The sequence below is a fragment of the Lissotriton helveticus genome, chromosome 1_1, assembly GCF_964261635.1.
Source record: "Lissotriton helveticus chromosome 1_1, aLisHel1.1, whole genome shotgun sequence".
NCBI classification, from domain to species: Eukaryota; Metazoa; Chordata; class Amphibia; order Caudata; family Salamandridae; genus Lissotriton; species Lissotriton helveticus.
Genome location: NC_136057.1, coordinates 347440810 through 347461625, shown reverse-complemented (window position 1 = coordinate 347461625; position 20816 = coordinate 347440810). Strand labels below are relative to the sequence as shown.

At 42.8% G+C, this 20816-nt stretch overlaps 1 protein-coding gene and 1 long non-coding RNA gene across 19 annotated transcripts in view; one reads left to right on the top strand and one right to left on the bottom strand.

Moving 5' to 3' along the window:
• The window catches only part of BCL2L14 (BCL2 like 14), a 315763-nt gene extending 308299 nt beyond the window's left edge, over positions 1 to 7464 (bottom strand). For 6 of the 13 annotated variants that reach the window (XM_078673446.1, XM_078673471.1, XM_078673426.1 and 3 more), the window contains exon 1: positions 7330 to 7464. The gene's annotated coding sequence lies outside the window, so the exon portion shown is untranslated. Of the gene's footprint in view, positions 1 to 3515; positions 3580 to 7329 lie in introns of all 13 variants that reach the window. The other 7 variants (XM_078673454.1, XM_078673475.1, XM_078673489.1 and 4 more) reach the window with 3 other exon arrangements.
• LOC144807864 (uncharacterized) overlaps positions 7440 to 20816 on the top strand; it is a 544498-nt gene continuing 531121 nt past the window's right edge. For 5 of the 6 annotated variants that reach the window (XR_013606496.1, XR_013606485.1, XR_013606482.1 and 2 more), the window contains exon 1: positions 7459 to 7563. This is a non-coding gene — a long non-coding RNA (uncharacterized LOC144807864). Of the gene's footprint in view, positions 7564 to 20816 lie in introns of all 6 variants that reach the window. The other variant, XR_013606493.1, reaches the window with a different exon arrangement.

The window sequence follows — 20816 nt, the reverse complement described above, 5'->3', positions numbered from 1 at the left end:
CCTTTTATTGTAAAACTTGGAGAACCAATATGGGTTCATCAATTCTTCTTGGACTCAAATGTTTTGTCTTGATTCTCTTAGCCAAATTATTTAACTTACCAATCTCCTTTATACATAAATACAACTTGCTAAAAAAAAAAAAAAAAAAAAAAAAACTACAAAAACGTGTTGGATACCTATGATCAACTCCGAGCATCACAGGATACTTCCATTACCCCACAGACATCTCCAAATCTTCATACATTATTAAAGACTATACCCAAAGCATCCACGGTTTATAATTACTTACGAGATACTGATTTGGTCAGACAAAAGACAAATAGAAGAGACATGGGAACGAGACCTTGATACAGGCTGGCCGGTATCGCTTTGGAAAGGAATATGTAAATCTTGTAGGGCATCAAACACTACGCAACCCTTATTTTTTGTTTACAACAGACTCCTAAATACACCAGCTACCTTAAGTAAAAGATTCCCCACCACATCAGATGTATGTTGGACTTGCTATTCTCCCACTGCTGATTTATTCCATATGCTTTTTTCTTGCTCACGTGTACACACTTTTTGGAAGCAAGTATGGTCTCAAATCAATTTACTTTTTACTACTAAATTTCCTTTCTCTTTTTCTCACATTTTCCTATGCAGCCTCTTCCCTATTTGGGATGATGTCCGGCTCAATGTTAAATTATTGACTTATTTATTAGCAGTCGCTTTTCAGCAAATAGCCATTAACTGGAAAGACTCTATAAAAATCTCTTACAAGCACTTGTGGAACACTGTTTGCCATAATCATAGATTGGATACTGCATTTGTTTATCCTATTAATTTGGCGACGAAACGCCTGGATTTATGGTCACCTGTTACAACATATATTGATGTTTGTGCCAAACGAAGTTCTATGTTAAAACCTTCTCAGCAGGAAGTTCTTAAACCACCTTGATTCTCCTAATGGCTCAGTTAATTTCTTCTCATCTCCCAATTATCTTTGTTCACATATCCTGTTTTATCTTTTATTTTTAATTTTGATGTTCAGAGTCCAATATCTGAACTTGAATTGTAAAAGCTTTAATTGTATTGATTTATACTTCAGATTGTACGTTATACTCAGACACCTTATTTTCTTTCAATAACATTCTTTTTGGACTGAAAAAGAGATCAAAGAGGTGCAGTTGAAGCGCTTCATACAAATTGATTGCTGGGGGGCTCTCCTGTGCCGACAGGGAGACGGGGTTTTGTACTGAGTTTATGGTTTCCAGCTGTGCGGTTACGAGGTGCAGTTTCTGTTGTCTTGTGCTGTCCCTGATTCTTCCAAGAGCTCTGCGCTAACGTTGTCTCTGCAGACTTGGGCGCAGTGTGAGGTGTATGCTGAGAAGGCAAGCTTCTCTCTGGAGCCAGGAGGAGTCCTGCAAGGGCAGCAGGGAACGGGACATGCAGGTGGGTGGTGCGAGTAACGTCGGGGGAAATGAGTGTCTACTACGACAAACTTCACGGTTGGGGGTTGGATACCAGGCAGTGCAGAGGAGGACGGATGGGTAATGAGGTGCAAGAACGAAGCAGATAACCATTCACTCAAATTCTTATCCTATAAAGCAATCCATTATTAAATGGCAGAATCGGAGCTATGGTTTGGGGCACAGTGTATATACACACACACTGAAAAAATAAAGGTTAAGGTAACGTTATACTTAAGTGATAATTTCACAGACAACATAACATTTTAAACATACAAAACCACTAAAATTCACCAGTTATGGTTATTTCAAATAACTAACTCCTGTCAATTTTCTTATCAATAATGTCATTGCAAAACAATGCAGTAATATTATCAGTGATGTCATAGAAGATATCATGACTGGTGTAATAAGTGGGGTAAATAGCAGTGCAAGGTGAAGGTGTGAGCTATAGTTAACTTAAGGTTCCTGCAGATAACTATAACTGATGAATCAGTGATTTTGTACAATGAAAATGTTACGTTGTCACTGAAACTTTAATCTAACTATAATGCTACATTATCTTTTGTTTTTTCTCATGAACTTCTAGTTGTTTTTTTTTCAACAAATGTTTTATTACCATACATAAAGCCACCCTTCCCTTTCCCAGACGCGAACGGCCAAATACCAGGCCCTGCGTTCAACTCCAAGCAGGCAGCCAATCCCACGCTGCACAAGGCATTTGGCCATGTGCAGGGCAGGATTGGCCGCAGTGCCTGGCCTTTATAGCCACATGCCCCCCCCTCCCTTCTTGAATGAAGTTCAACCTTGGGAGAAAAGGTCTCTGGGGCCTATTGAGACCCAGCGATAGAGGCCATGCACTCTTCTCAAATTACTGTTTATTTATTTACTTGAGTTTTATATAGCGCTGGCTAGTCCCGGAGGGATCAGAGCTCTTTACATGAGGAGAGTTACACATTGTTACAGAAGGTACATCAATTACAAGTTACATCCGTTGGTTCAAGGCGTGCAGAGGGTAAGGGGGTAATGTAAAAGGGTGACATCCCCTGGATGACAGCTCGGGGGGTGGGGGGTGGGGGGGGGAGGATGGGGTCTCTGGGGCCTCTCATAGGCTCTGGGAGGGAGCCACATGCTATCCTAAAGAATGTTTTTCACCCCCAGGCCCCAGCACACCTCGTTTTTTTCTCTCAATAGTAGTGCTCTTTTCCCCACTTTGGTTTTTTTTATTTTTTATTTTGCCATGGATTCACATATCCTGTGTAAATTTGCAGCAAAATAAAATACAAATAAATTAAAACACACACCACTTTCTTACACAGGCGGGACCCTCTGGGACCCTCGCCCCCACCTGGCCTAGGAAGTATGGGTATCCCTACCCTGCCCCCTTATGTCCCTACCCTACCCCCTTATGTCTTTTGCATAACCTTTTTTGTAGGACTCTGGACTGAGTCCCGAGTCCTAAGATGGCTGTCGCCACATCCTTTTTGAATGGTAGCAATCAATCATATCTCACCATCAGATCTATCTGGTTCACTGAACCTCCGTGGTGTAATATATACAACGTTTTTTAGCCTTAATTACTCAAAAGCTACTGAACTGATTTACACAAAATCACAAAAGGCACTCGTTCCGGACAAAGATCCATCTTTCTGCCAAATTTGGTGTGAAGCAGTTCAGGCTACAGCTGTGTCTAGAGTTTCTATGGAACAGTTAATGGTGAAAACACATTTTGGGACCCCCACTTTTTCCTCAGCTCCTGTCTGAGAAATCACCCCGAAACTTTCCAGTAAGGAGCTGAGGCATAAGGACTTTTTTTTTTTTAAAGTGGTGTGAAAATTCACCAAACGAAGCCAAAGTTATTAGAAAAACATGGTCCGAACTAGAAGTACGCGGTGGTAACTGCCACTGGGTAACATGTAATCCATAGATTAGGTATACTAATTCTTCATCTAAACCCCTCTCAAATCCTACTACCCAGTAGCCTAACCCACCGACTCCTAAAACATTCCCCTTAATATTATTTACAGTATTAAAAAAAAAAAAAAAAAACACATACACACTTACCTATGTGGTAAAATGATAAAGTTCAGCGTTGTACAATGATAGAAAAGGATACCATGGAGCTTACCTGCGTGGGAATGGTAAACAGGGATTACAAGCAGGGCTTTAAGTGGGATGAAAAAGTAAAAGGGGGGGGGCTTTAAAAGGCTCATGGCCTATATAATTACGGGTGTGGCTTAAACACTTTAATTACATTTCTGTGATTTAGTAGTGTGCTACCTCTGGTAGTGTGCCTTTCTAGTATTTATCTAGCTGTATAGCAAACAACTGACATACACCTAACACCATCCAGTACTACTGGCTTAATCAATGGTTGTTAGCTTATTTAAATACATGAGTAACAATGATTTTGTTGTGAAAAATTAATATTGAAAAAGTTTCAATTATGAGACAATTACACATTACTAAGTGCTGTTGAAGTGTAGTGGTCTTCAGAAAGCCTCAAGTACTCCAGTAATGTTCACACTATGATAGACATGTGTGCCCTTTTTCTCTTCACATCTGCCTATCTTTCACCTCATCTATTTTCTCTTCAGGAACCTTTTTTTTTTTCACTCCTTCCTGAATGCACTTCCTTGTATCTCTTTCACTTCGCCACCATCCAAGCTCATATTCACCTGTAAGCACTGCATTTTCTTTTACTTTCACCTTGTCAATATTTCGACAGCTGTGAACCGCCATCATACACATTACAGAGTCATAATTGCAACTGAAAACGTGTACATTGGTCTGGGCGCTCTACAGAGAGGCCAAGGATTGAATGACCATGCATTCTGAACACAATTCTGTCCAACTGACAGCCAAAGTGAGACACTTGCACTGCTTTCAGACAACCCAAAAGCTCCCAAATGGGGTCAATTATAAATATCTAAAGGTGACTTCATTCAAAGTATGCACTATAAAAGAGTAATAGACCAACGTGAAAAAATACAGAAACAACAGCCTGGAGAACCTTGAGAACGCAAGTTTAATAATAAAAAAGTGAACTACAAACAGAAACCAACTCGCTAACTAACGTTTTACATTAATTGATCACAAACTGGAGCATGGTTTTTGCCCGTAAAGTTGAGTATGTGAATATAGGGCCCAAAAGGGACCCGCTTCGATGTCCGTTTTTAATTACCAACGGCTCTTAGATCAGGCGGACCCAATCTACTTAAAGCCCCAATTACAGGCTCCAGAGTGCAAATAAAAACGCAAAGCCAGGGCTAGCTACTCACACATGGACTTTGAAACTTGGCAGGTATGCCTGCATGCATCAAACTAAGGTCTCGACTATAAAGGGAATCAGGCCCACCCAAACATGAGCCTGACCCACCCAAACATGAGCCTTGACCCACCCAAACATGAGCCTTGGCCCTCCCAGTGAATCTGCCATTGATGTACAACAACAATAAAAACTGTTCAGATAACTTGTGATTTACGATCCTGCTGCAGAGCAACCATTTGTCTGTTGGTAGTTTTTAAATACAGATAAACTGAATTGTATGGGAATAGCTCAGTGGATTACTACCTCCGTCACATATATCATTGTGTCACTTGCAGTTCAGAAGTTACTATCCTAACATAGGACAGTGACCTATGAACTGTCATCAAAGAGCTGTATACAAACTTCGCTTTTTTGTGTTGTGATATAGTAAGAACTTCTCTATTCTTTCATTATTCTAATGTTACTAAAAAGAGTTTGTTTGGGCAGTTATAATTTTTTATCAGTAAAGCCAACCCCCAACCACTGGAGTACTCTTTAAATCCTGAGTTTGTGCTTCTCCAGACCAAACCCCCATAAAATATATTGCCCACCAGTATGGATGCAATGATTTCTACACCTTGTAATCCTCATTGGCTTATGCGACATTCCCCGTAAACTGATTTAGTGTCTCTGTATAATGTGTGCTGTTAAGTAAAGTACTGTGACACCCTACACTCATACGAGTAGCGCTATACAACAAATGGAATGGATATGAGAGAGGAGCAAAGGAGAGATGAGGGGCAGTAGTGGAGGGTGGAAGCGAGGGAATCCCAGGAAGAGGTCATGGGGTGGGGGTGAGCTACGGAGAGATGAAGGGAGCTGGTGCGGGTGGCAGTGAGGGAGTCAGAGGAGGAGGTCTCGGTTTGGGGGGGAGCTACAGAGGGATGAGGGGCATACTGGAGGGTGGCAGTGAGGGAATCTGAGGAGGAGGTCACAGGGTGGAGGGGAAACTATAGAGAAATGAGGAGCACTAGTGGAGGGTGGTAGTGAGGGCAGCCGAGGAGGAGGTTATGGGGTGGGGGGGGGGGGGGGGGAACTACAGAGAGATGAGGGGCACTAGTGGAGGGTGGCAGTGAGGGAAGCCGAGGAGGAGGTCCTGGGGGGGGGGGGGGGGGGAGAGACTACAAAGAGAGGAGGGGCACTAAGAATTTGAGGAGGTGGTCATGGGGTGGGGGGGCACTAAGAATTTGAGGAGGTGGTCATGGGGTGGGGGGGACTACAAAGAGATTAGGGGTGCGGGTGGAGGGAGCAGTGAGGGAATTTGAGGGGGTCATGGGATGTGGGGGAGCTACAGAGAGATGAGGGGCACTGGTGGAGGGTGATAGTTAGGGAGTCTGAGGAGGAGTGGCTATGGAGAGATGAAGGGCACTGTTTAGGGTGGTTGTTAAGCTATCTACAGATAAGGAGGTCAAAAAAAGTTTGCACCTGCACTACAGCGGTCCTGTCATGGCCTGTTTTTGTTTATTTAATTGAGTCAGGTGATTAGGACAAATGTGGAGCATACTTTAACATGCATGCTAATTACATTTACTGCTATATTCAACGTGATTTTACTATTGTTTTTTACTGGGAATAATGAAAGTGAAACTGAAACTGAATGGTGGTTGATATGGGGCTGGGGCCCAAGGTCAGCTGTGAGATAAAGTGTAATGGAGAGGGGTGGTATAAAAGTGTATAATCAAGCCTGTAAGGAAGTGCGCTGCAGAGTCAGGGGTCAGGTGGGGGAAGTAATAAAGAGGGTTTCTCCCTGAAGGCTCACACAGAGGGAGCCAGAGTAGAGTCACTTGCTAGATACTCCCACCTTAGAAACCTCCTCTTCCCCTCAAAGGGACATTACATTACATGAAAGAAAAGCACTTTTTGAAAGTGATTTAGAAATAGACTTGGAAAAGAGTGCGTTTTACTGTACCTTGTAAGTCGAAGAAGAGATAAAAGGAGGGCCCAGAAGCTGGACTGGCTAGATATATAAGCGATAAATCGAGCCAGCAGTGGTCCACCCGAATGAACCCTTGGCCCACCTAAACAAAAATTCCTGGAGCCGGGCCAGAAGGGAATACCTAATTGATAAGTGCTTCGAAGTTTGTAAATGGTTAAAACGCTACTTCGGATCAGGCTAATTAGCGAGTCTAAAGTCCACAACGGTCTGCGCGGCTGGCGCCAGCAGCTTTACCTTATTGAAATACTTTCAGTTTTGCAGCCCTTCATATTGCACGCAGAACTACAACTGCCTCACAGCATTTAATTTTTTTTTTTTTTTAAACACACAGGTAAACCACTTACATCTGAAATACCACCGCGCTTTCAGTCTCCTGCGTCGTAGCACTACACACCGTAATGTGAAAAGTTGCAGGTGCTTTTTGGATACACATCAAGTATTTATTTAAGAGAGTGCGAGGAAGCCTTTCTGAAAGGCACGCGAGACACCTCAAAACAATTTGGAAAAGAAAAAAAAACTATTCGCCGAGCTTTATATAACGGTCGGATATCTCAAAGTCCAATGAAGCTCCTTGAAAGACAGAATGCAGAAAAATAGCTGTTTTGTTTTTTAACCCATTTTCAGCGTCTTACCTGCAGGAAAGAAAAGTACAGGCGCCACCAACTTCCTGGAAACTGTCAGTGAGGAGAGACTCTGAAATACACAAGTGATCCACGAGGGGGGAGGGGCGAGGGGTGGGCGGGGCTTCCCAACCGCCACAAGGGGTGGGACAGGACTGAGGAAACTTGGGCGTTTCGCAATGACTTCTGGCGGCTCTGGAGTTAAGTGGACTCTCTGCTCCCGTAGTATTTCCACTTTTTTGCGAGGTTAGTTTGGGGGAGAGCCGCCGAGATCCCGGGAGTTTCCCTCGTTGTTAGAGGAGACACCGCCCAGACGGTGAATGCACAAACGGGGTTGTGGTGGGCTTTAATTAGGGTGAGCGCCTCACTCCGTTTCAGGGACGCAGCTACACGCGCACACGTGGGGGCTGGGGGAGTCTGTTAGATCAACCAAAGTAGGCGGGGCTAACATTACAATCCATAGGTTCAATAAGAGAAAGATAATTGAATACCTGCCAACTCACACGGTACCAATGTGTGACACGATCGGATATCGGCGGCGTAGGGTTCAAAAGTGCCTGGTAAGTACTTCTCTGCGTGAGGCCCCGCCCTCTCCCAACAAGGTGAGATTGTTCTTCAAGTTGGCAGGAATTAAATCGTGCATTTTAAACACAGGGTCGGGTGACCAGACGTTCCGGTTTGCTCAGACAGTCCCGGTGTTTTTTAGAGACTGTCCCAGCACTTTCTGGCAAAACATAGACATGTCCTGGTGTTTTGAGAGATGGTCGGATAAACCTGCACATTAATCACAGAGTTGTGCAGACTCATGTTTCATCCGGCCCTATTATCACACCAGAGACACAACTTAACTTTACAGAGTCGATTAACTGCTGTGCTGCCTTGCCTCATTCAAGCAGCACTGCAGGATTTAATTTAGGGGTGAATGCTGTCTGCAGAGCCCCTAAACCAGGGCCCAGCTCATCAACAGTCTGACCCTGGAGGTTTTGGCAGCAATGGAGAATGGGTTGGAGGAGATTATCTTTATATGTGTATGTGTGTGTGTATATATATATATATATATATATATATATATATATATAAAATCAGTGGCAGTTGGTGGCAAATCGCATAGGGATCGCAAAAAATATACACAACAAATACAGATAACATATATACATATACCCATAAAAAATGCATAATATACACATTAGCATCAAATATACACATAAAACAAGCATTTGCAATGCAATGGGTATCGCATTAGTGAAAGCTAGAGCTATTTGCGTTGCAAATGATAATGTTTTTTAGCTATTTTTTGTTTTGTTTGGAGGGGACTGATTATTTAACCTATCTAAAGAGATAAGGGATGTTTTAAGGGTGAGGAGCGTGGTGTGTTGCGGGGAGGAGGCATAATGGCTTCTTGTCCCTTGAAGTAACCTGTCGAACCCCAGCTACTGAACAGTCAGAACGAAGGCTGCCAGCTAAGAAATACATTTTTTAAGAATATGACCCTTGCCACTGACTTGCGCCAAAATGTCCGTAAACATGTATTGGGAAGGGGGATCATTTATAGCAAAACACTGTCAACATAAACACCATTGAGCACGATTAAATGCTGATAACACAGAATTAAACCAGATGACTCAATGACGCCAAACCAGATGACTCAATGACGCCAAGTAAGCAAAGCCAGTGGTGTCTTTCATTTCAGAAACCCTGAATCCGGGTTGTTTAGTCAAATTTACTTCATCAGATGAAAATCGGGACTGCAACTAACAGATCAATTTAATTGTTAAATCAAAATCAATTTCATGGTGTCCCGGGTTAAGCGTTAACAACCCAACCGTGTAGGTACTGCAAAACTACAAATACCAGCTCGAAAAGAACAAAAAAATATGAACTCAGAGCGTGACACAAGGCACATTGACAAATCCCTATCATGGACATTACAAAAGTAGACTACGTCGTTGGCAAATGTTCTGCAATGGAAATAGATCGGGCTTCACCCTCCATACATTTCCGGCTGCACCACAAACACATTCCGGTAGGGCTAGCAAGGGGAGGCAGTTAGTTGCTCTTCTTACCTTAAAGTCATTACCACTCAGATCAACGCTTCTGATGAAGAGGAGCATATATATGTGTTAAACATTCAAGGGGTTTACAAATACACCTAACATAGACGTTGACTCCTGACTCTGAAACAGATATGCGCAATCTAGTGTGCAGGAATCCACAAGTTCCTCACTAAAGCGACGTTTTTGAAAATGTTGATTGGCTGATTTGTGTTTAAGATTAAAGGCGGCATGCTGTGCTATTTAGAAAAAAAGGAGAGTTTTGAAAAAATAGAGTTGGGAGTAGAGAAAAGTAGAGTTGCTTTTCTTTTGGGCAGCTCGCCCAAAAGAAAAGCAAAGCATGGTCTCCTATGTTGGTGATTAGGCATGCCGCCCCACTTAAAAAAGAAATTATGATAAATAGAGGTGCAAGTCTTGCGGCCGCCATTGTTTAAATTAAGGGCATGCTGCTCTACTTAGTGTTGGGCAAGCCGCCCAAAAAAAAAAGCAAGGCGCATATGCCTATTTTGGTAAGTAGAAGGCATGCCGCGCTGCTTAAAAAATAAATAATGGTAAATAGAGGCGCGAGCCACGTGGCCGCCATTGTTCAAGGTTAAGGGCGTGCCTTAAAAAAAAAACAGTTTGGTGAGCTGCGCACAGAAAAGAAAGGTACGGCCGCCATTGTTAAAGATGATGGGCGTGTGAAGTGCTACCATGCAGGGTGGGTTGCAGAAGCAGGAAAGCATGTCCTGCCTGTAACAGCAGCTAGGAGAAAGTAATGACTTAAATAGTGCTCAGAAACTCTAAATGCAACATACAGAATAACAACACATGTAACAGGGGCAGTCCTCATGGAAGGTTACAACAAGGGAAAAGGCGGTACTAAGGAGGGACTACTAAGCCTATTAAACAAAGAAAAGCCACCAGTTACAAAGGACAGTAACAAGTGCCAATCAAAAAGATGGGCAGAGCTTAAAGTCCATACCTGAATACAGCATGTCTCTAACAGACGGGCAACGCTGCCTAGGCAAGACCTAAAAATCACTTGCCTTACACTGCCGCTCAATGTTCTGCAGTATGTCCTCGTTGTTTTGCAGCACGTCCTTCGAGGGTGAAGTCCACAGCACATTCTCTCATCCAATCAAGTTGTGTTGTAAAGCGTCTTGATTGGCTGGAGCGGGATGGCTCCATGCTCCAAAAGGCACTATAGGCAAGCCTGTGCCTGCTCACCATCCCAGCTGTCCTAGACCGCCGGGTTGGGAAGGTCTGCAGTGCGCATGTCAGTTTGGCCGTAGCAAGGTAGCTGGCCAAACCAACATGCGCAATTCAAACTTAAGTGGCCATTCCTCACTGCTGCCAATAATTGGCAGCAGTGATGCACTGGCCCGCCCTGCCCTTGCACTCTTTTTGCTGGCAGAAAGTGTCAGAAATAAAATAGCAAAATCATTTTATTACCATTTAATAATAGATGCTTTCTGTCTAGGGGTGGGGGCGCTGCTCCACTCCCTAGAGGAACCGCCGCTGATACATCTGTATGTGTGTGTGTGTGAATATAAATATATATATATATAGTGTATGTGTGAGTATAAATATATATATGTGTGTGTGTGTGCACTTGTATATACACAAATATATGTATGTATATATTTGCTGAAAAAAACAAAGGGTACAGGGACGTTATAGTTAGACTCAGATTTCACTCCTACAAAACCAGTGAATTCAGCAGTTAAAGTTACCTGAGCAGATGCAAACGACTAGAGAGAAAATGATGTACTAGCAGAAACCACACTGATCAAGCCACTTTGAAGTCTACTACCAACGACTACCACTACCAATGCAAAGATGTGAAAAAGGAGGCCCTGGCGAACCGTATCGAGGCCAGCGGCAATCAGACTGAGGAAGTCCCCACCATAGTCAGAGAGTTTACCTGCCCATCAGCCACTGAAAACTCGATACCCTCCTCACAGGAACTGCGACATTCTAGGAGACCACTTCCACAACAAGATAGCCACCATATACAGAAATTTTCATCACGACCCCTCCAGCCCCACAAAAACGGCCCGCCCCTCAGAATAGCGAACACTACTGCCTTAAGGAACTCCATCCACTCAAGAGCACCCTCCGACCCATTTCCCCCATCGACTCTTCAGCCTCGGAAGCGATGAGATAAGCCAACAGCTCACCACCATCCTTAATGCCTCCATTGCCATAGCAACCTTTCCCGACACCTGGAAACAATTGGAGGTCAGACCCCTCATCAAGAAACACTCTGCAGAACCCAGCGATCTCCAGAACTACTGCCCCATCTCAATATTCCCGTTCCCCACCAAGGCTCTGGAGAAAGCCATCAACCTCTAACTCACCGAACACCTGGAGAAAAATAATCTCCTGGACCCCTCCTAATCAGGATTCAGAGCCAACCACAGCACTAAGACGGCCATGATCGCTGTGACAGATAATATCTGCACTGTACTCAATAGAGGAGATTCGTCCGCCCTGATCCTCCTCGACCTCTCCGCAGCCGTCAACACCGTCTCCCACCACACTCTCGTCAACGGTCTACACCAGATCAGAATCAAAGATGACGCTCTTAGATGATCAAAAGGTAAATGTGCCTACAAGGGATTCATTCTTATACTTATTCACTTGTTTTTAAGAATCATCAGTAATAAGCTCTAAACAGTAGTTTACATTGAATTATTTCAAAAGCTTAATTACTTATTTCAACATGAACAGATGTACAAAAAATTGTAAAGGAACTAAACACAGACGGGTGTATACTTCTTGAAACACAAATTTATGTTGAAACAATATTAAAGGGTACAAAAATACTGCAAATATAAACATATAAAAACACACAGTGACCCAGATTTAGACGTTTTTTGTTGCTGCAGTTATCTCATTGTCACTAATGTGGTCACCCATTCCAAGCAATATATATACATAAGGAAATTGTAAATGAATATACAGAAAACAAATCCTTTAGTGAGAAAAATCACAAAGAAAATGGGTGCAATTGTCGACGTTTCGGTCTATTTAGTGAAGGCATCTGCTAGACCATCTTCAGGACGGTAGTTTCATATGTTGAATGACCCCTTACCAGGGAAACTACATTGGTGACTTATTGTAGTTGATGTAGTCTGGTCCTTTGAGGCCATCTGTGTTTTGTTCCTTTATAGTTTTTTGTAGATCTGTTCATGTTGAAATAAGTAATTAAGCTTTCGAAATAATTTGATGTAAGCTACTGTTTAAAGCATATTACTGATGATTCCTAAAAAACATGTGAATAAGTATAAGAAAGAATACCTTGTTGTTTTGTGAGAGAGGGCTTTATTTTGCATTGATGCCTCAAGAAAGGAGTTCACAGTGAAAGACCTAATCCCTCTGACAAATCCTATATGCTTTCTGTGAGAGCCTTGTCTGACAAAGGTAATGGAAAGGCTCGCCTACCGTAGCTGTAAGGCATAGCAGATATGCATCTGATGGCACATACTGAGTGACAGACTCACCATTAAGTGGCAAAACTGCAAATAACAGGAAAGTCGTTGGTTTGCTTCCCTGTTTATTTCTTGATATGAAACAGCAGTGTGGAAAGGATACCTCGCCTGGCCACCACAAATGGGGGTGTCGCCACCCACTGCAAAGACAAAAACAGACTCCTCAATAGTAGTCGCCACTCATCTATGAGAGGGAAGCGTGGATTCTGCTGCTGCTCAGAAGCAGTATCTCCCATAGGGATGCCTGCCTGCAATGCCCTATGGAGGGGTCGAAGGAGGCACACAACATGTTATGGCAGCTCAGGAAGAGCCACTGTAATTCAGTATGTGACAATGGACTACCCAGTAGTTGTGCTAGGTTAGAGAGAGGTCCTTGGGAGGGAGGGAGGCATGGATTTTGCTGCTGCTCAGAAGCTGTATCTCCCATTGCAATGCCTCCCTGTTATGCCCTATGAAGGAGTCAAAGGAGGTGCACCACATGCTGTGGAAGCTCAGGATGATCCATTGTAATTCAGTATGTGACAGTGGGCTGTCCAGTTGTCTTGCTACGTTGGAGGGGCTGCTGCAGCCTCTCAAGATGAGAGGAGCAGTGTGAGCCGGCCTGAACATTAGAAAGATGAAAGGAAAAAAAGGCCCAATTCTGACCTTGGGCACCGATCGGATGCCCGACTTCTCAATCCGAGCCTGATTCTCAGGAGTGTCACTCGTGCAACTGAGACCGCGGGCCGTTGCCTGTGACACCTATATACCAAGTAGGGGCCAATGAGAGTGTTGGGATTGTTGCCTGGAAGATAAGACCTCATCAGAACTGTTGCCCGTATGAGTCACCCCCCCCCTATACCCAGCTGGTAGGTTCATGAAGTCCAATTGGGGCCATGTCAGAGGAGACCCCCGACCAGCAGGGGGCAGGGACCACGAAGTAGAAAAGGCTGCTGCAGCCAGAAGCCATTGTTGTCTGCAACCCCCACAGCGCACTGATCCCGCTGACTGCGGGAAGAGCATGGCGCAAGCTGCTCAGTGTGGAGTGAAGGAGAGAGCAGCACCCCAGTTCCTGAACTCATCTGAAGACCGTGATGGGGGTCAGGTGGAAGTAGAACCATAGGGCAATGTGTGAGACTTTTTGGGAGATCAGCAGTTTACCACCTGAAGAGCTGAGAATCTTTCAAGGTCAAAGCTATACTGTGATGTGCATTGCTATAGTCGATAGCACCTGGAGTCACTACCTAGTATCTGCCAGGGAAGCAAATTATAGTGTGGAGAAGTCGGCGGGGTGAGGTAGAGTGTCCCTCCGCGGGGGAGAGGCACTACCCTAATAAGCACTAAAGTGCTAACCTTGAGGGACTACTGTGTGGATTATTTAGTGTGCTTGTGTTTAGAGTGTGTAATAGTCTGTTTTGCATGAAAGATCAGTATTCAACTTGACAGTTATCTTATTGAAGCCACTGGAGTGTATCTTAAGTTATGAGCCCTCGACTATCTTGCACCTACCTACCCAGGAAGAGCCTTAGACTGCTTATCCTGCGCGATCACTGAGTGCTAAGCACTGACGGGGTTGTACTTGGCCCAGTTACTGTGGACCCGTAATAGGTTTGGCCCTGGGACATAAGGAGTAAACAGCCACAACCCCCACAGTTGTGCTTAGTAGATCCTACTTGCCCCCTGTCCCTCTGAAAGGGGTTCTGACAACATAGAATGTGTGGCTGATGGGCAATTGTTCTGCAAACAGGTATCAACAATAGACAGAAATAGTGCTTCTTAATAGCATATGTTTTAGTAATTACAACCATGCTTTCAGTTCTCTTCTGAAGTCTGCTGCACATAAAGTCTCACATCCACAAAAATATCAGTCGTGTTTTTAAATCATGCAGGGGCAATGTGCATTATAAATAGGGCTCCCTGTTTTCAATGATTTTTGCAGATAAATACAGGCAGAAAACATTTATTTTTGTATCTGTATTTATTTTTAAACGTGGACAAAAATGGAAATTGGGTTGTTTTTTGAGTAATTCTAAATTCTGTCTCCCATGACTGCCAAATATGCTATTGCAAAAGCAAACTCCAGCCCGACCTTTATTACTTTACATTTGGCTGTCAACAGCTCAACAAAGTGGGGCATTTGGCAAAAATTCTCTCCACAACAACTTCTTAGATTCTTTTTTTTCCTTTATTTATAAAAGTTTTTTTGTAAGAATATTTTTCAAAATTCTTTCTTTATATGTACATCTTACTGAAAGGAACACATTTTCACAGTTTGACAATCCACAGCAAGTTATAGACAAGACTTTAACTTTTATAAGCTAATCACAGTTTTCATTCTTGTCTACCCGTTCACTTGTTAATACGCCAATAATTGAATACAAAAAAATTATTAATAACATCCCCTATATTCATACCCAATTTAAAATACTCTCACAATCATACTCCATACTCTCACTAACATGCTAACACCCAGACCAGCACCACATACACAGATGAACAAACTTGAGGGGGGGAAGCATCCACCCTCTTGTGCAGTGTTGAAGTCTGGGGTATCGCACAATCCTAGCCGACGCACGTTTCAATGGACAAACTTATTAGTCTCCATCTTCTTCAGGGCCTTAAATACGTTATAACAAAATATCGATAAATGACGGGTGATGAAGGTTGGGGGAATCTGAAACGGAAACTGTCGCCAGGCCTGTCAGCCTGCACAGGTGGTATCAGCGTGCTGCCACTCCTAAGATGGTCCTGTCTCCTGGAACCAAAGCTGCTTGTCTTTATATACTTTTCTTCTCTTGAGTAGGACCCAGAAATTCTACAAGGGTGGGGTTAGGTATATCTTGCTTTCCTGGTCTCTGTGCCTATACGAGAAACCCAGAATATCTGTCAATGTGTCTTGGACGCTTGCCATGTATCGCTTTTGTTGTCTTCTTACTCGTATCTCGCAGTGCTGTTCAATAATTGATAGAGAGTGGTCTGCTGTGCCCTCTCTCGTCGATCTACAAAGTTGCCTCCATAATTACTGTACCTCCGGAAAGAAAAATCGTGACTGCCAAGCCAATAGCTGTGTGGGTTGGTGGGAAAGGGGGTTAAAAAAGAAAAGGATTTTAGTAAAGAGGCTTTAACAACAGTAGATATACACAAGGCTGATACTGTAATTTGCATGTTTTCATTTAAGTGCATTGATTTAACTTCAGCTGTTGTTCCTAGCACCGAAACCTGGCGATACCAAAGGGGAAGATGGACGGAGCGTTTGAGCTAATCAAACACTCACCCCCAGTCAACTGATCTGGGTGTAATCCTTCATCTTTCTTTAGCTCACTCCACCACCCCAGTTCAGACATACAAATCAGTTGTTCCTAGCATCGAAACCTGGCAGGCATTCAAGCATGAGTGCATATTTATTGGTTAAATAAATGTGGAAATATACTAATTTCAGCTTCATTTTTTCACAAAGACCAAAATAAATATGGATAAACACAGATAAATTTTGCAAAAAAGAAATACGGATAAATACAGACGGAAATGTCGAAAAAATAAATACCATAAAACCGGGAGCACTAATTATAAAATGCAAAATTTGTTCTGAAGTTCTATGTAATTCCTTTTAAAAGAATGACCATATTCCCTATAATAGTATACCTAAATGTATATACTAACTATAGCAATTAGCTTGGCATGGGTAGCGAATGGTCAACTGTGAATTTCGCACAAGGGAGACGCCAGGCAGCCAACTTGGTGACCAATTTGTCAATGTAACATTAGGACAAGTAGTGCACATAGTAGTGTTTTCAATGTGCAGTGCTTTTTCATTTGGAAACTATTCTACCAAATATCAGAGTTATGCTGCTTCTGACAGACTCTGGCTTAATCTTTCAGCAGAATAAATTTTGGAAAGCATTTTGCCACCAAACTACACTGGTTTGAAGAGAAAGGATATACTAATGCAATGGCTACATAAGGGATGTGCTGGTATACTTACTCTGTATAGACCTCATCTCAGAGGAACAAAAAAGGGATACAGTAAAGCAAATTCTGCACTTACAATGCACTCTTAAAACTGATATTAGAGGCATTTGTTTTAGGCAGCAGGGTATGCCTCTGGTTGTACATAAATTATACATTCAGGCTTCACATAGCTGAGCTATCTCTGTCTATCCATAGGTCACGCGCCAGATACATGAGCTACCGCTTAAGTGACAACACTCCGTTAGGAAGTGACAAGAGCCACAACACATCATGTCTGCTCAATTCTTGTAAAATTGCCACCAACCCTGCGTTTCATGCCTGCAGGCACTCACTAAATATATTGAAAACATATGCATACAGAATATCAGTTGATTTGTTATTTATGAAGTTTATTAAAAAGGCCTAAGACATCTTAGCACTGAAATCACTACCAACATTAAAAAAGATATATAAATAATCACTAAAATAGTTGAATTTTAAGAGCCTTTTAGAGCCTCTGTTTTGCACGGGTCACACCGATGGCATTATGGGACCTGTGGTTTCAACAAACAAAGTTTATTAAAACCCTTGTGGATGTTGCACTTCCAAACAATGAATACAAAACTGTTCCATTGCCCCCAGTGAGGCTGCAGCTTCTGTCCAAGACAGCCAGGTCTCAACTACATGAAGCGTAAAATACCTTTAAATCAAGGCAAACTAACGAAAATTATATTAGTTCATTAAAAAATAATTTCTGTGGTCCCAAACTCTGAATCGGAGCGAAATAGTGACACTTTGTACCTCTACCACTATGTTCGCTAAACATTTTGCACAGTTTTTGAGACTTTCATATTTTCGCCTCACTTGATTACGTGCCGTACTTTGCTCAATATTACTTCGAGGCTATATTCAATATTTGCTGGGACTTCGCAAACTATGAGGAAGCGCGGAGGGTTGGCTGGGATTTCCTACACCTGCTGTACACGTCATTGACGGGAACTTCCGGGTTTTACCACTTCGATAGATGACGTTTAGCACGCCGCTTCGGAGTCAGGCATGCATGACTCACGGTGTGTAGAGCAATGTTCCAAGAGAACTCCCAAGCCAGCTCCTGCAGGGTACGTGCAAGGCATGTGAAAAAACACAGCTGTTAGTCATAGCAAGTCTTTGTAACCTAAGAACAGTCATCTTGTGACACAGCAAACCCCTCAGGGGCCAGAAATTCCAAGCAGGGGAAACCCATGTCGATCTTTCAATGTTTTACCTTTAACTTAACTACACGTCATGGCCGAAGTTAAGACAATATCGTCCCCACATGTTGATGTAACACAGTATGGTTTCCCATAGTCACTAACGCACCCAACTGCTAAGTGTGGGGATTAAAAACATGTGGCTAGAAAAGACTTTGGCTGGGAGCCCTGCACATAAATCCAGCCTTCACCGGTATTTGTCCCAGGGCTGGGCGATCGCGTGCGGGCCCAGATCTACAAGGTACAAATCCTCCAGGTGTGCCCAAAAATACTCCATTTATCACCTGCTCTGAGCAGGTGCGAAGGGAAAACTAGGGGAACGACGTGCTGAGGGAGTTGGTAAGGGCTTCTAGGCACAGCAGAGGAGGTCAGGTGGACTGCAGGAAGGTCACAGTGGCGGTGCGTCCATTGGGGGCGTTGCCCCACTAGCCATGGACGACCGTCACAGGATTCATCATCAAAATATTAATAATCTCGAGCCTAATCTGAGCGCACTGTCTGCAGCAACTCAGAGAGCTTCGGGACAAACCCTGCCCGAAATCGCGTAAAGTGTGGGGGCGGGGCTGCAGCAGTGATTGACAGCGCAGCACAAACAGCGCTAGCTGCAGTGTGCGCATGCCAATTTAGGGGCTAGGTATTTTTACTACTGGCCTACGCATGCCCACAATGTAAAGTACATTTCCTTCTCCCTCCCCTATTGAGAATCGTAGTGCGAGGGACCCTGCTCCCGGGTGTGTTTATGGGCAGGCAGTAACGCTGCTCTTAGCCAATCCTGGGGCAGTGGTGCTGCTAATGCAGCGCCAGGATTGGCTGAGAGCAGTCACTGGTCAGCCAGCCAGCCTGCTGGTCCTGGGTGGTGCCGTGCGTGGGGGTGGCATTTGCCCAGTGAACGCACTTGTATGGCCAATCACACTGTGGCTTATGCGAGCCATGCAGTGGTGATTGGCCTTTACTCTGCGCTGTTGCCACGTCACCGCGTGTGGCGCGCTGTGCTGAATTTACGGGAGAGAGGGTGTAAGGTATAGTCTTTCTTCCTTTTCTATTGTGTTCATGATATCATTCTGATGTAATGACATTCCGTATGTTAATACATTCCCCTTCTTACATCCTCGAGGAGACTGTATCTTCAAATATAAATATGTTTGGAGATGCATCTCTCGAGGATATCCTTACAGTTTAAACTACAGCTGTTAATTAATTCATAGGACTGTTGGTATCTGGAAGAGCCGGTTGCACTCCCGTGTTGATGCTGGAATAAAACTTAAATTGGATTTCACCCGAACCGGTTTATTCTCATTTTGATGTAACCACCTCTACATTACATTTGGCGACAGGATTTTGATAAAAATCAATCATTTCTGGCATCTTCACTAATTTCTCAGAAAATTACGCTACTTCGTAACCACCATCTTCTGGAAAAATATTTGTTGCACCGTGCTGATTTTAAAGCTAAACGTTAGCTTTTCACCTTTCTGCAACTTCGGATTTCATACAAGCAGCTTTCAGCAGAATACACATTTAAAAGTAAATCTGTAATTTCAGACGGAACCAAGCAGCCTTCAAATAACGTGAGAAAAATACGCGATGACATCATCATAAAACGGAAGAAGTCAGTTTCTAATACAAATTTCAGGAATTCAACACGATACGCACGACTTATTTAAAAAGAAGTGAATATTTAAATTGAAAGTCGTTATATTTGCACTAAATTGATATTGAGATTGTGTAAAGATTTCAGAAGAAACTGAATGCCATGTACATTTATCGAGTGATGTTCATTCATGGTAAGCTGTTTGACAATATTTATTAGCACATTTTAAAGACTGTGGAAATTTTTAAAAGACTGCTTTTATGTACATTTTAAGAAACATCTCTTTAAAAACATTTAACTGAAACATCTCCTGAGGCATTTCAAAAGCATTCAACATTTTAAAAACGTTTAACATTTTAAAGACATAAAAATTTTTAAAGACATTTACCATTTTAAAGACATTCAACAATTTTAAAGACAATTAACATTTTAAAGACATTCATCAGCTGGAAGACGTTTAACATTTTAAAGACTGCAACATTTAATTTAAAGCTAAAAGAAAGGAAAAGCAAAAGAAAAATTATTTGAATTTCCTAAATAACATATTGAAGCATATTTACAAACAACATTATTTTCAAAGTAATTTATTTATTTATTTTAGAAATATGGCTAATAATCAACAGGTGATTATTTTGAACAAATTCTTACCTGTTAATGGAAAACCTGTGGAACTGTGGAAAACTTGGTTTAGAAGTTTCGAGAATTATTTAGTGGCAATTGATGCAGAAGAATATGCTCCAAAAAGGAAACTTGCTATTCTTTATAGTCACTTAGGGATTTGAATTTGAATTTAAAAACACTTATAAAGCGCACGTACACTGAGTCAGTTTCATGGCGCTGGTAAGGTCCCTAAAAGAGAATAAAAGAAAAGAGAGCTAGGTGCCAAAAGCCTGCTGAAATAATAATGTTTTTAGTGACCTCCGAAACTCCATATAGGAGGAGGAGAGTCTTAACGGTAGGGGGAGGCCATTCCAAAAGGAAGGCGCAAGTACAGCAAACTTCTGCCCCCCCGCCCGCTTCTTTTTAAATCGAGGCGTGGTTAGTAAGGCCAAGCTCGAAGAACGAAGGTCTCTAGTAGGGACATAGGGGGAGATTGCCGAATTGATAAAAGCAGGGGCAGTACCCGCTTTTGCTTGGAAAGTTAAACATCCTAATTTAAACTTGGCTCGCTGTTTTATAGGGAGCCAATGAAGGCTCTTGAGTA